The 13858-nt window shown below is 47.1% G+C and overlaps 1 protein-coding gene across 14 annotated transcripts in view; it reads left to right on the top strand.

Annotated features, from left to right (window-relative positions):
• Nucleotides 1-13858, top strand: part of LPP (LIM domain containing preferred translocation partner in lipoma) — a 371586-nt gene that overhangs the window by 22402 nt on the left and 335326 nt on the right. For 2 of the 14 annotated variants that reach the window (XM_064165589.1, XM_064165588.1), the window contains one exon: nucleotides 3307-3519. The exons of 11 other annotated variants lie outside the window; for them this stretch is intronic. The gene's annotated coding sequence lies outside the window, so the exon portion shown is untranslated. Of the gene's footprint in view, nucleotides 1-3306; nucleotides 3520-12535; nucleotides 12707-13858 lie in introns of all 14 variants that reach the window. One more of the 14 variants, XM_064165591.1, reaches the window with a different exon arrangement.

The raw sequence follows: 13858 nt of genomic DNA, 5'->3' as shown, positions 1-13858 counted from the left end.
TTGGACTATTGGCTCTTCAGAGCTGCCTTTAGCAGCATAACAGACATGTGCTGGTGCTGCCAGACAAGTGTGGGGGTTTTTGCAATGTTACTGAGTGGTCACTAAGTTAAATGTGCTTCTTATTTTAAAAATCAGAAGACTTTGTTTCTCTCTGCAGAAAAGGTTTGTGCATGTTCTGTCACCTGGGATATTTGGGCTAAACTCATGCTGCCATGGGCCCCTGACCTTTGCCTGGTTCCTGGAGGTATTTGTGCAGCCCCTGGCACTGCAGGGTTTCAGCTCCTCGGGAGCCTGCCCTTCAGTTCAGTGCAAGCCAGCTGTGCTCTAATGCTGCTTTTTCACAGTTTGTTTTGGCCATACATGGGCAGAGTCAGCTCTGGAATTCCTTCCCTATAAATTCAATAGCATCTTGTGGGTGGTGCTGGGGAATCACTGGTCTGCTTGGATTGCCTCTGCAGCCTGTTCCCCTTGAAAACGTCCGGATTTGCACATTCCTGAGAGGCTGCCTGCTCCTGGAGCCGATAGCTGCAGCTACCAGGAGGCTGTGGCATAGTCACCTCGCTGCTGCCTGCAGGTTGGCTGTTGTGGTGAGGAGCAACGCCCGTGGGAGCAGTGGCATGGGTGTATTGTTGCTCCTTTTGCAGGCAGGCTCTGAAGGAACAGTTATGCCCTTCAAACCTAGCTCTTCTGTCTCCCAAATTGACTCTCAAGCCCCTCTCCCAGGGGTGGGCAGCATGGGTGCTCTCCCGTTCCTGCCTGTCCTGCGTGTCCCATCAGGGATCGAGGAGCTCTGGGGCTCAATCTCCCTGCAGAATGATCTGCAGAGCTGTGTGGACACTTTTGTTTGTTTGATTGATTGCTTTTTTTTGTGAAGCAAAATCAAATACACACTTTTTGCCAGGTGCCAACTAGATGATTCAGGTCAGGGGAGGTTTCCCTGCCCCAGGTGAGCAGCTGGTGTGGGAGCTGTCAGTGGAACCCTTTAAAGGGACTCATGGCTGAGCCTTGCCTTCTCTGGTGCTGAGTTGATGTCACTATAAACCCAGTCTGAACGTCCTTCAAGGAATACTCCAAAAACATTCTAAGAAGCTTTCTGCTGATGAGTTGAGGGGCAAGAGCTGCCCCCATTTCATCTGCCCGTGCATCTCTGGCAGAGGACAGAGATGCAGTGTCGCCCATTGAGCCAGGAGCCTCCAAAGCATAGGTCAAGGTGGCGATGTGTGGCCTGTGTTCAGGCTGTGTGTGGGTCAGCAGCAGCGGCGTGCTGGGCTCGGGCTCCACAGGGGCAAGTCATCCCTCTGCCAAAGCCAGGGAGAGAAGGGGCATTTTTTTTTTTTTGACATCCTTTGGAGTTTTGATCTCCATATTTGGAAATGTTTACCCATTGCTCTGATCTATTGCAAGGGAGGGGAGGTGACTCAGGGTCTGGTGGAAGCAGGATTTGAATTCCTGTAGTAAGGTTTCTCCCCCCCCCCTCCTCCTTTCTTGTTTTGGAAGCTTGTTGTGGTCAGTTTTCAGTTCTCTCTTGCTCCTGGACCTTGTTCCAAGTTTGATCTGCTCGAGAGGGAAGCATGTTAGTGAAGGAGCCTGTCTGGATGCTGGTAAGTGCATCAATGCTGCTTTAGCAAGCAAGTTGGGACTTGGTTTTGTTTAGTCAGATGGATCGCATCAAACTGTGCGCGCGTGGCTGGTGAAGGCAGGCGTGCGGATCTCCACTCAACAGCAAGGGACCCAGGGAAGCCCTCTGTAGCAGGGAAGGTTGGCTCAGTGGATTATCCTCTAAGGCAAAATGTTTCTTCAGGCCTAGGTATAAAGATAATACAAGCCAATTCCCATTCAGTCATGCTCTTCCTCTCAGTTCTACTGCTTAATGCAGTGTGGAGTTGAATGAGTATACGTGCATGTGGTCAGCAAGTAAAATATAGCTCAAGTATGATTTCTGTTTCAGTCAGAGTGTGCTGAAAAGGCTGCCTAATGTGCAGATATTTCAGCTCTTAGCATTTAACCCTGGTTTGGTAAGGTCTGAAGATGTTTAGCTGCTGTAACTGGATGAAGGTTTGGTATCTGCTTGTTCCTATTGTTATTTCTTTTTCCTTAGTATGAAGTTTTTAATCTGTCTGAGAGTCAACTGGCTACTTCTCTCTTCGTGTTTTTTTCTCCCTTCTTTCCTCCCCCCCCTTTCCTGAAAGGAAACTGTAGTTCATCCAGACAGTCAGGGGCGTGGGGGGAACCTGAAAGATGTTCTGCTTCCTGTTTTTTTCATGGCAGCTGAAACTATGCTGAGGAATCTGGAGCGGGGATCCACAGTCCCGCATTCCTCTTGTCATTTGGAGCATGTAACATGTATAGAGTGCTTTTAGTGCTGCTCCAGGGGTTGCGTAGCAGCCAGCCCTGTGCCTCGGACAGAAAGCACTGCACTTTGTCCTTTTACTTGGGAGGGGGTGCTGATGAAAAACCCTTCACAGTTCCTGGTGATGTCTATTATCTTTTCAGCTGACTGATACTTTTGGGCTGACTCAAACCTGTTGTTATCACTATCTCCTTGTTTTAAATGTAGGACCTTTGTTAGAAAGCATTTTCTCTTGTTGATTTTCTTTTGCCCTTTTGAATAGGAATTAATACTGAGTGTGAGGTTTGGTTTTCCAGACACGTGGTTCTTGAGGTTTAAACCTGGCTTGATTGTTCTGGGCAGGGGAAGATAGCTTCACTTAGTTTGCACAGCAATGGCATGTGAGTTCAAAAGTGCTCAGTCCTGAAAGGTGATGAAGGGACTGCTGGACTCTGTTCCTGCAGGTGGAATGTGTTGGGAGTTTTCAGGCTTCAGCTGCATTTTAATCCTTGTTTCAGCAAGCTACTTGGATTACTGCAGCTCTTTTTAGGTCAGGGCCTGGCTGAAGTTCATAGCAGTGCATGAGAAAGAGCTTCTGTCCTGAAGAGTGTACTTTCTGAATGGGCACTGCAGGTGATGGGTTGGAAAACACTGCAGCCTTAGCCCAGTGATTTGCCAAGGAGCCAGCCATCCTCTGTTGTTTGTGGTGGTGCCAAGCTATTGAGGGCAGCAAGCTGGTAGTCCGTGTTGCTTCTCATGCAGTGTGCTTTGCCTTTGCACGTTGGGCCCTGTGCGATGGGTGATGTCTTCTCCCTGCACAGTGCTTGCCTTGCTCGGTCATGCCCTGGATCAGCCTCTGCTTCTGGTGGCACTTGGATGTGGCACATCTGGGCTTTGCCAGCTGTGTATGGCTAAGCTTGCTGTTTTGGGGACACTTTGGTGAGACTGTAAATTATGATGTTCTGTTCCTCTCGCAGTTTCCTCCCTTTCCCATGTGCCAGGACAGGCTGCTTGCTGGAACACAAGAACGAGCAAGTACCTTGTGGCCATAACCCAGGGCTCCAGGCAGCGCTGCTCTGGCATGCCTAAGGAAGCACATTTGGGCAGTGCATCTTCATGTGCCAATCCTTCTCTGTTCAACGTCTCATTGCCACGAGGATGTGACTTGGGAGCTGGATGGACTGCTAAGGGTGAGCTCCCCGTGTACCACCTGTGCTCCCTTAAATGGGTGCTGGGCAGGCTGGGGGAGTTCCACAGGATGGAGAGTGCCTACAGCTAGGACTGCAGGCTGTCAGGGCTTTCCATCTGGTATTTTTCCAGGACCTGGGCAGATCTGATGGTCGCTGATACCAGCCAGGATCCACTGCAGATTTTCTTCAGCTCCAGAACAGAGCCATTAAGGGCTGACCTGTAAATTAATACAGCTGTCTAAAGATTATTCCTCCTGCAGCCTGGCACCCTATAAACACTTGAATCTGAGAAGCTTTCCATGACACTTGCCTTTGAGCATGCTCAGAGAGCTCCATGCCTGCCTTTCTTAAGCCTCTCTCGATCACTTCTAATGATGTATTAAACACAGAGGATTTGCTTTAGCTCCCATGTAAGGAGGATTGGTTCACAGCCCATCCTTTATTCTGCCTGTTGCACTGATCGATTCAGGGCTGGCACTGCTGAGGATCTGAAGTGGTGACACTCACTGTGTGACTCAAGTGCTGTGAGGAGATTTAATGTGTTCTAAGAGTTGTATTTGCCCCGGAAGAGGTGAGAAAAGCTGCCCCAGAGAGCAAGGGGCTAGCATGTGTGGGTGGAGAAGGAATGAAGTCAAGACACTATTACTGGCCTAGGATGGCTTACACATCCCATACCTCGCATTTTTGTCGGCAAAGCTCTTAGAGCCCTTAAACACTTAAGTCCTATCTGCGGGCTGAGGAAAGTTGCATTATCCTGGTGTGGCACTGTAGAAACTGAGGCACCATATGGTAGATTGGGGAAAAAGTGCAGATCTCTGGGTTCTAGGCAATGGTTTGTGTTCAGCTCCTGCAGACAGACGGTGTTTTGTAGCCGAAGCGGTACTGTAAACCCCACCTCCTTACTCTAATAAAGTCATACTTCTCTGAGCACTAAATATTTCTGCATTGGTTACTTCAAAGGCAAAGCAACCTGTACTGAGTATTTCATGAAGTTGTTACGTGTTCCTGGTACGTGTGGATTGCTTCTTTAGGTATTTCCTGATGGCATTTTACCTGATGGTACTGCTGCTCGTTCCCAGAAGCTGAGCAGAATGCAGGCTTTTGAGCAATGTCTGTGTTATTAGCTTTATAAGGCACATTCCTTTGTAACAGCTGTTGGAAACAGCAGGAGGTCTTTTTCGAGTCTAATTCTTCAGTCAACTTTGAGAGGGGAATTTGCTCCTGTGAATCAAGTATTTGCATTTGGGATGAGATCTCGAAAAGGAGAATAGCTCTGTCTGGCAAAGGAGACTAACTCTGCCTCTGGTGAGTATGTTGGTTCATGGACTAGCATGCCTGGAAGGTGGAAACAAGATGCTTTTATTCCTTTACCACCATCTTCTAGTGGTTAACTGGGTGTGAGGCTCCCCAGTTGCTTGTTGCTTGATGTGTCAGGGGAAGGATTCAGGCTTTGAAAGCTTGGTTGCCTGTGCTGAGGAGAGAAGACTTTGTGGTGTGCTGTCTCACACCCCTACTGTGAAAAAACCATCTAAGGGAGGAGTTCCAGAGAAGCTGCCAATCTTTGGCAGCCACTTCCCTCCTACATCCTTGCTCTTCAGGTAAATCCCTCTTCAACTTCATTAGCTGTTCCCCTTTCCTCCCTGAAAAGTCATCATCATCCCCTGAAATTAAGGAAAGGACAGGAGGAGGGAATAAATGGATGTTAAGTAGAAAACAATCAATTAAATAGTACATAGCATGTAATTTTCCTTGGAAACTTACCATGAAATTGAGGAGCACTTTAACAACTAGTAATTTAAATTGCATTTGAACACTGCTAATGAGTTGTTTGCATGGGAATTTTGGTCATTTCACAGCAGGTCCTTATCTTTAGTACCCCTTTCATTCAGCTTGGTGTCTTTTTTTAATGGAAAAAAAAATCTCATGAGGAAGATGCTATAGGAAAACTGGTCCAAGTGTTGCTAGTGAAAGGTGGTACCATGGACATTTTGCAAGGCCTCTTTGTGATTCAGAGCCGTTTACATCCTTCAGCTCTTACAGTTTTAATTCATGGGGATTTGGCACTTTTCATCTAAAAAAGTCCCTGGAGGTCTTCAAGAAAAGACTGGATGAGGCACTTAGTGCCATGGTCTAGTTGACTGTATAGGGCTGGTCTCTTCCCCCAGGCAACCACCAATAGAACAAGAGGACACAGTTTCAAGTTGTGCTGGGGAAAGTATAGGCTGGATATTAGGAGAAAGTTCTTCACAGAGAGAGTGATTGGCTTTGGAATGGGCTGCCCAGGGAGGTGGTGGAGGCACCATCCCTGGAGGTGTTCAAGAAAAGCCTGGATGAGGCACTTGGTGCCATGGTCTGGTTGACTGGGTAGGGCTGGGTGCTAGGTTGGACTGGATGAGCTTGGAGGTCTCTTCTGACATGGTTGATTCTATGATTCTAAGAACATGATCACCATCACACTTGCAAACATGATGGAGGTGAGGTGACTGAAAAGGCAGCTCCAGGCCCACAGTGTTGGAGTTTGTAGTTGTGGGACTGACCTGGAAATGCATCCTGTGGCTCTGTCTTTATCACTTCAGACGAATCATAACAACATTTGGGCTGTGATCCTGGTTCGCTCCATCCAAAGAGGAGCAACAGAGAGGTGCTCTTCAGCTGTAGGTGCTGGCTATTTTTACTTCACTTAGTAGTCTTGTTCTCCCATGCTTAGTGCTACTTAGTAGTCTTTTTTTCCCATGTTTAGTGCTGTCCTCCACCACTGTTTCACTTAGGAAATGATTTCCAGCGTGAGGCACTACCAAGCCTAATCGTGTGCTGCACTGCCGCTGGTTGTGCTAGGAACAGACGCTGTGGGAAGGCAAATGCAAGTTACTTGTTGCCTGTTGCTGAATGAACATCCCATTTTCAGAGCAGGGTTTTTGCAAATCCGTGGGCACGCTGAGCATATGGAAGGGGGTTCCAGTATCAAAACAAATCTGGCCTCCTGTTTCTGGATGTGTAGGTTGTTTCTTAGAAGATGGAGCCTTCAAAATCTGTCCCTGCAAACATGACTGTTAAATCCTGCTATTTCTAGAGATGGGAGGCAGCTGTCTGCACTCAGATAAGCTATAAAAAGGCAATATTTTCCCAAAATGGCTTTTTTTTTTTTTTTAGTTATACCTGCCAGACAGCTTGGCCAGCAGGATTTCACCAGGAGCATCACCACTGCTGCCCGTCTATGCACAGAGTGCTGAGCAGTGTGAAAACTTCTGGGCAAGTCTCCAGGGGCAGTGTTAAGTAGCAACTTTTCAGTCTCTCTGTCTTGAGATGCTACTGGACAGAAAAGTGCATTCAGCACAAGGAGGTGGTTGTTGGTTTGTTTTGCTCTTGCACAGTCTCCTGTTATCTAGGTGGTTGCTTTGCCCTTGACTTCATAATTTTCATTGTGTCTTTCTCACCACGGACTCAGTGACCGTCTTTAACCACAGGGTGGTTTGAAGGCCTCTTCTTGATTGTTTACTTGAAGGTGTTCCACTTTGCCATGTAATGTGAGGGTGGCTGGTGAGTTGAGATAAAACCAGTAACAAAAATGGTAGCTTTTCCTGAGGGTCTGGATGAGGTTTCTCATAGCACAGTGGTGTTATCGCTTACGCTTCCTGACGCACACGCTCCCCGCAGCGCTTTGTTAGTTATCAGCTAATTCTCTGTCGAGCTGTATGAGCATAAGAAAGCTGCATCAGATAATCTTTTAGAGGCTGTTAAGACTGTAGGGACAGAGAAGGACGTGGCTTTCAAGCATGCTCCCAGTGAAGGATTTCTGAAAGCTGGGAAAGCACTGGAGATGGGTGTTTTGAAAGGACCAAGGCGATTCCCCTGTATAGGGGAGGGGCTGTTGCATATGAGGAGGTAGAGGATGAAGTCCGTGGTGGAGGAGTGCAGGAAGCCAGAAAGCAGCAGCTTTTGGGTCATTAGGAAACCCTAGACAACTCAGCTTTTCATGAGATAAAGAACCAGCTCATAGCATCAGGTCCGTGGTCTGTCTAGCCAGGTGTTTGTACTCTCACCCTTTTTAAACTGTTTTGGGTTGAATGATCATTTTATCACATTGATTCCTGAGAAGTGCTGCTGCTGTGGTGCAGATCCCACATCATACAGGGGTGTTGGTGCCAAACAGCCAGTCAGTTCAATGCATTCTCTCAGCCCTGACCTGGATGTTATTTTTTCCCCTTTCTGTTTGTTTCTCAGCTTAAAGCATGCACCTTAGAGGCACCTCTTGATGCCCTGTGTGGTGTGGATAATATTTTCTTTGTCACTGTTTCCTTCCACCAGCTCTCCATTCCAGTAGCCCATTTTTCCAAACTCCTTCTGAAGGCAGACACGCACTCAGCAGGTGAAAGTTGATGCGGATTTCATAGGTGCATCCTCAACAAACAGCTGTCTGTGTCTCCTTATCTAGAAAGCCACTGAAAATTGCATAGAAATGAGGTGTATGGGGTTTGAAGTGATCCTAGTGAGTTATTTCTGGCCTCGTTTTCCTCTTGCAGCGTTTGCACAAGCTCCTCTGCATCTCTGGATTTGTGCTTGTGGCTGAGTGGAGCTGGTAAAGTCCCTTTGTTTCCACACCTCCCTTTCTCAACTATTTTCTGAAGAATGCTGATAAATCTAGGTGATAACCTTGCAACTGAGAGATAAGGAAGAAAAAGTCTTATGGGTAGATTAGTTTGCATGGAGGACAAACAAACACATGGGGACTTTAGTGGAGGGAGCCCATGCCAGGTTACCCTGAAATGCTTAGACTGCTTATTTGTCATTTATCCACCCCATAAATGTCTGCTGCACTTTACAAGTGGAGAAGATGGCAATCCTTCTTGTAAAGAGTCTTCAGTCCAAGGCAGACAAATATGCACTTGAAGGCTGGGGGAAGGGATGACTGGGCTGATTGCTGGAGGTTAAAATCCAGATGAAGCGGATTCCTAGAGGCAAAGGACTTCTGAGATTGGAGTTGTGGGTGATGAGAAGGATGTTTAAGGTGCTGGAGGAGCCGATAGACATAGAAATAGTTATGGAAGCAGGTAAGAAGACCTGAAAGAGAAGAAAAGTTGAAGGGGAGTGTAGAAAGTGAGAAAAGAAGTAGGAGGACAAAAAGAGCAGCAAGTCAGCTGTGGGATGCTGTAGATGAGAGTTGAGATGACCTTAATATGTCTTCGTCCTGTGCTTTAAAAGGTAGGTCGTAGCTTAGCTACTGTGATTAGTCATCTCCCAGCATATGAGGTACCAGTTTCTTCTCCAAATGGGGAGCGCTAAGCACTGCAGAGTTTTATGGCCTGGCTCACATGCCCTGTCTGGCTGGTGGGGTGCTTGGTGGTTGCACACTTCAGTCTTGAGTGTGCATCATTGCCAGACCTTAATAGTCAAGTGTGTAAGGAACTTGCCACTTTCTGCTTAATGCCATCAGAGTTAGCCCTCTGGAGACTTAGCAAATCAGGGATTGGTGCTTGTGTGTGTATATATTGCTATATATTTAATATCAATGGCATGAATAGGTTTTTGAGTACAGGCTGCCTTTAGTGACACCTGATGGGGTATGAGTGGGTTCAGTGGTTTATGCTGTGCCATACCCACTCCCCACTAAAAGACCAATAATCTTTGTGCACTATCTTGAGTGGAGCTGAGCAGGGAAAACTCACTGGGCATCTGGTTCCTATGTGTGCAGCTTTCAGTTCCCTGAAAGGGCCCTCAGGCTTCCAGCTTCCTTAGGGTTTTTGTTTCATGCTCAAGGACTAAAGGAGTCAAGGAAGAATTAGTTGTCACCAGTCTTATTTCCCTTTCTATGGTTTATTTTTTTCTTCTCTCTTTTTAGAAGTGGCTGTCCCTAATGTTTGGCACTTATATGTTGGCATGTACACTTATTTCTCCTGGAGTGGCAGTAGCAGCTTCTTCTAAACCCTTTCTCTCCTCAGTTTAATCCCCTGCTAGTTTACTTGTCTTCTATGTGGGCTGCTGTCTGATCCTCATCTGGTTTGGGGTTCCCTTTTACTGCTGATGCTTTCTAGATCTTCCTGTGATTCATCATCTCCTCTCCAAAGTAGTCCCTCATCGATCTAGTCTTTTCCTAATTACCCATTAGTTAGGTACAAGGTCTTTGTAGCCAGTAAAAGACGTGGGAACATGAAGAGCACCTCCTCTGAAGCTCAGTCCATCTACTGCCGTGGCATGCTGTTGCAGCAGGAGAGAAACTTGAGTTTTGTACATCCAAAATTGCCCATTATCTCGGCTCATTTCTTGCAGTCCATAATTGGGGGGGTGGGGCAGCCAGGGGAAGAGGAGGCGAGTCACTCTGAAACTGACTCATTCCACAATAGATCGATACAAAATGTTCCATTCCATTTACACTGCCAAAAATGACTCCTCTCTCCCACCCTCCCCCTCTGTGAGGTGCTGTGGAAGCTGCTTTGCTGGACCTAGTGGTGGTGTGTCTCGGTGCATGTAGGTCAGTGGTGTAGTCTGCTCGGCCTGAGTTTCAGTTCAGGCTGTACTTTGTTTGGGCTGAGGTTAAGCGTGGTGGATGTGACCTGGTTTCAGAGGGGAAAGAGATTCCTGGATGCTCTCAGGGGATTTCATGTCACTCAAGACATGGAGCAGACCTGTTTGAGAGGAGTCACTTCCAGCCTTTCTCTTTGGGAGGGAGGCCAACGGATGTGCAAGGCACAAGGCAACATAGAGGAACAGAATGGAAAGTGTTGTGGGATATCTGCCAGCAGCCCCTTTGGGTTGGTGCCACTGATCACTCCCTTGGGCTGATGAGACATTTCAGTGGTGTGTCCTTGCTGAAGTTGCTTTCTGTTTGCAGTGCTGAGTCGGAGCTGCTGGGCTTTCTCTTGCCTGCAGATATTTACACAGTCTGGGCTTTCTGTGTATGTCAGAGGCAGTGATACTACCCTCCATCTACTGACCATTAAGGGAGGGAGGCTGAGGGACCTGCCCAAAGTTGCAGAGATAAGGAGATATAAGCATTCATATGTATGTATGTGTATGGCAAGGCCAAGAATTGATCTAAATTTCCTTGCTCTGTCTTGTCTGTCTTCCTGGGATCTTCAGGGATACCTTTATAGGCAGTCCCACTGTGTCAGCTAGCCATAACTGCACAGGAGAGTGCTCCCCTTTGGGGCTCCTTCCATCAGGTGGTTCCCATCTGCTGCTTGTATGTGGCATGGCAAGTACTGTGTGGGGACTAATGGGATAGGGACTATCACTGGGCTGACCTCAGTGTCCTCTTTAAAGGGCAGCAAGGTATTTGCAGTTATGGTGCATCTTCCACCTGCAGCAGTTGAAGCCCTTCATCTGCTGGTAAGCTCAGAGCTCTGCTTTAATGAGCAAAGCAACTGCTAACAGGTAGGATTTTGCTGGGAGAAATTCAACCTGCAAGGGAGATGGCTGAGTTCCTGAGCATGCATTCCTGACTATGTCATCAGCTAGTACAGACAGCACCAATGACATCTGCTGCTCATCCTGCACTGGGAGAAGGTCTTGCAAGGAATTGGGTGATGCATGGTTCTGCATTGTGATGGCAGGAGCCAGGACGCTCGGAGGTATCTGGTGAGCCATCTAGGTAACTGCTGCTCTCCTTCGAAGCTGCTCTTACAGAAACTGAATGTTATGGGATCCAGGATACACACAAATGTGTTTACAGAGCAAATAGAGGTGGGAGAGAAAAAAGGAAAAGCCTCAAAGTGGCTCTGGGTGTTTTTCAAGTGGTAAAACTGAGAAATTCCTGAGTGTGTGCAATTAATGTCTGTTTAAACAGAAACTTCTTTAATAGATGAAGTATCAGCTATGGAAGAGCTTTCCCAGTGGGTCCTTTTCATCTCCAGCTGCCTGCCATGATGGGGTGTGTGTGGGGGGGGATGTCCCTGAAAGTGCTGGGCTTGGTGTTTTCGGTTAGGCTCCTTAGGTGTTTGCAAAGGGCAATGCCTGCCTTTGTTCCTGCCTTGCTTCCAGCTGCCTGATTGTGTAGGGGCAAAAGTAGTGAATTCACATGAAAACTCACCTGTTTGAGTTACAAGGGTCTGGTACCTGACATTGTTTGGTTTTGGTGGAGTGTTGTTTGGCATCATTGTGCATGTACATGGGCATATGTGTTTAAGGACATTTTAAAGCGGACACACCAGTTGAGAGGTGCAGGTGTAGCACAATGGTGTTTCTCAGGGCTTTGGACAAGATACAAGGTGTTATTGTTTACCCTGATCCTGGTTGTGGTGGTTTGGGTGTTCCCTGCCTCCCCACACTTTGGAAAATCACCCAGCCTAGACTCAGTCGATCTGGAAATTGAAGAATGAAGCTTAGCACAATATATAAGCAAATATTTGCAATATATACAGAAATAGACAAGTTAAACAGGAACACAGAATCACAGCAGCCCTCCCAGAAACTTGAGTCCCTAGGAGAGGCTTTCAACCACCCTTCCACCTTCTTTCCACCCCTCTACCTTACCCCAGACTTTGCCTTACTTTCAAGGTAGTTTGGAGGGTCAGCCAGAGGAGTTAGGAATCAGAAGGATTAGTCAGGCAGGTTAGAGAGAGAAGTGCAGCCCAAAAAGCCTGGAGAGAGACTGTTATCTATGTTTGTGTTCTTATACATCTCAGCAAGCCTATGAGTGAAGTAGACATCGCCATTATTTCCTTTTCCCAGTTTATAATCTAATTCTTCTCACCAAAATATCCCAGCTAGGCTCAAACTAGCACACTAGTGTGGTGGTGAATGTGCTAAAGGCCTTTTTCTTCCCTCTGACCTGTTTGTGCTGTTTCTGTGAGCAGGCTGCTCTGTCTGTGCAGCTTTTGTGCTGAAAGCTCATGAAATTGTGCTGGGGAATGGGGTGAGTGGTGCAAGCAGAAGAGGGGGTGACAAAACCTTGGTGAGCATGACTTGCCCATTCAAACTTCACGGGGTGTTACTAGCAGTGTGAATGTCACTCCAGCAGCTTGCTATGGGCACGATGATGTTTGTGTGTAGTTAACTTCCACTCTTTTTCTTTTAAAAAAAGGGAATAAAGGGCCTGAGGATGTTTCCAAGCACTGTGCTGAGCACTGACAGTGGGGCACTTACTCAGAACAGCCTTGCTGAGCTGAAAAGGGCACAGTGAGCACTGCTATCACCCTCCTGGTTAGCTACTACAGTAAGCTGTGGCTTTCTGCTTGTGCTGGAACACACAAAGGTACATTTCCCCCTCTTCTTTAATATTTTCCTTTAAAAAACTATTTAAGTGCCTCTGATGTCTTGGTGGAAGTTGCATCCCACAGTACAGGTGCCTACAGGCTTGTTGGAGGTTACTTTTAGTCTGACACTGCTTTCAGAAGTACAGGACCTGTTTCAGTGGGGCTATGCCATACTTAATCTGAGTGGGGCACAGGACCAGATCCATAGCAGGTATGGCAAGCACAGTACCTCTCAGACTGCTCTTCTCTGAATATAAAGATATCATATTGAACTCCTCACTGTTTACAAGGCTTTGAAAACTTGACATGGACACCATGTTCCTCCCCGAGCCATAGCTGCTGGGTGCCTTGGCACAGTTCTTTTGTTGCTTCTGAGTGCTGGAGTAAACTCAGAAATGTTTGAACAAGGGACATGTTCCCTAGACAAACAGGCAGAGATGCTCTGCCCTCCCTGCCCACTTTCCTTCCTCTGCCAGTCCCACTATTGTGGATTGCTTGTCAAGCACAAGTGTGGTGCTTCAGTCCCTTGAGAACGCACCAGTTGCTGCTGATTTGTCTCCAAATCATTGTTCTTGCAGTCTTGAAAAATAACCATGTGAAGCAGGTGGAGCTGATACAATCACTTCCAACGCAGCTGACAACAACTGGTCATATTCTTTCTCACTCTTTCCTGCCAGAGGAGGAAATAAAGCACACGTGAAGGCGAAATGCAGGAGTTTTCCCCTTCATCTCCCCTCCCCAGCCTCCGAATCATGGTTTCCTCAACAACAAAAAAAGAAGCCTCAATCAATCTGTTTCAGGGAAGAGGCTGAGTTTCTTAGAGTCAGCATTTCCATGTCTGACAAAGTTTTAAAGAGGGAGGGGGGAAAGGCAGAGATTCTGCATGTGGTCTGGCAGGCAGCCAGGCAAGGAGTGTTCTTTGGGGTTATATTAGGCAGATAACTCTATTAAAAGCATAAACATCAACCTGCTTCTGAAGGCTGCAGCATACTGTTTGAAATGCTGATGCATATTTGATGCTGGTGAGAAAATGTGACACTATCTCAAGCCTATTTCTTCAGTTAGTGTTTTCTGATTTCTCACCTGCAGTAACTTGGGTGCCAGTAGGGTTGCTGGGAGGTGATTACAGGTGCTTCTTAGAATCATAGAAT

The sequence above is a fragment of the Pogoniulus pusillus genome, chromosome 26, assembly GCF_015220805.1.
Source record: "Pogoniulus pusillus isolate bPogPus1 chromosome 26, bPogPus1.pri, whole genome shotgun sequence".
In the NCBI taxonomy this organism is placed as follows: domain Eukaryota; kingdom Metazoa; phylum Chordata; class Aves; order Piciformes; family Lybiidae; genus Pogoniulus; species Pogoniulus pusillus.
The sequence above is the reverse complement of the archived record's forward strand: the minus strand, read 5'-3'. Positions and strand labels throughout refer to the sequence as shown.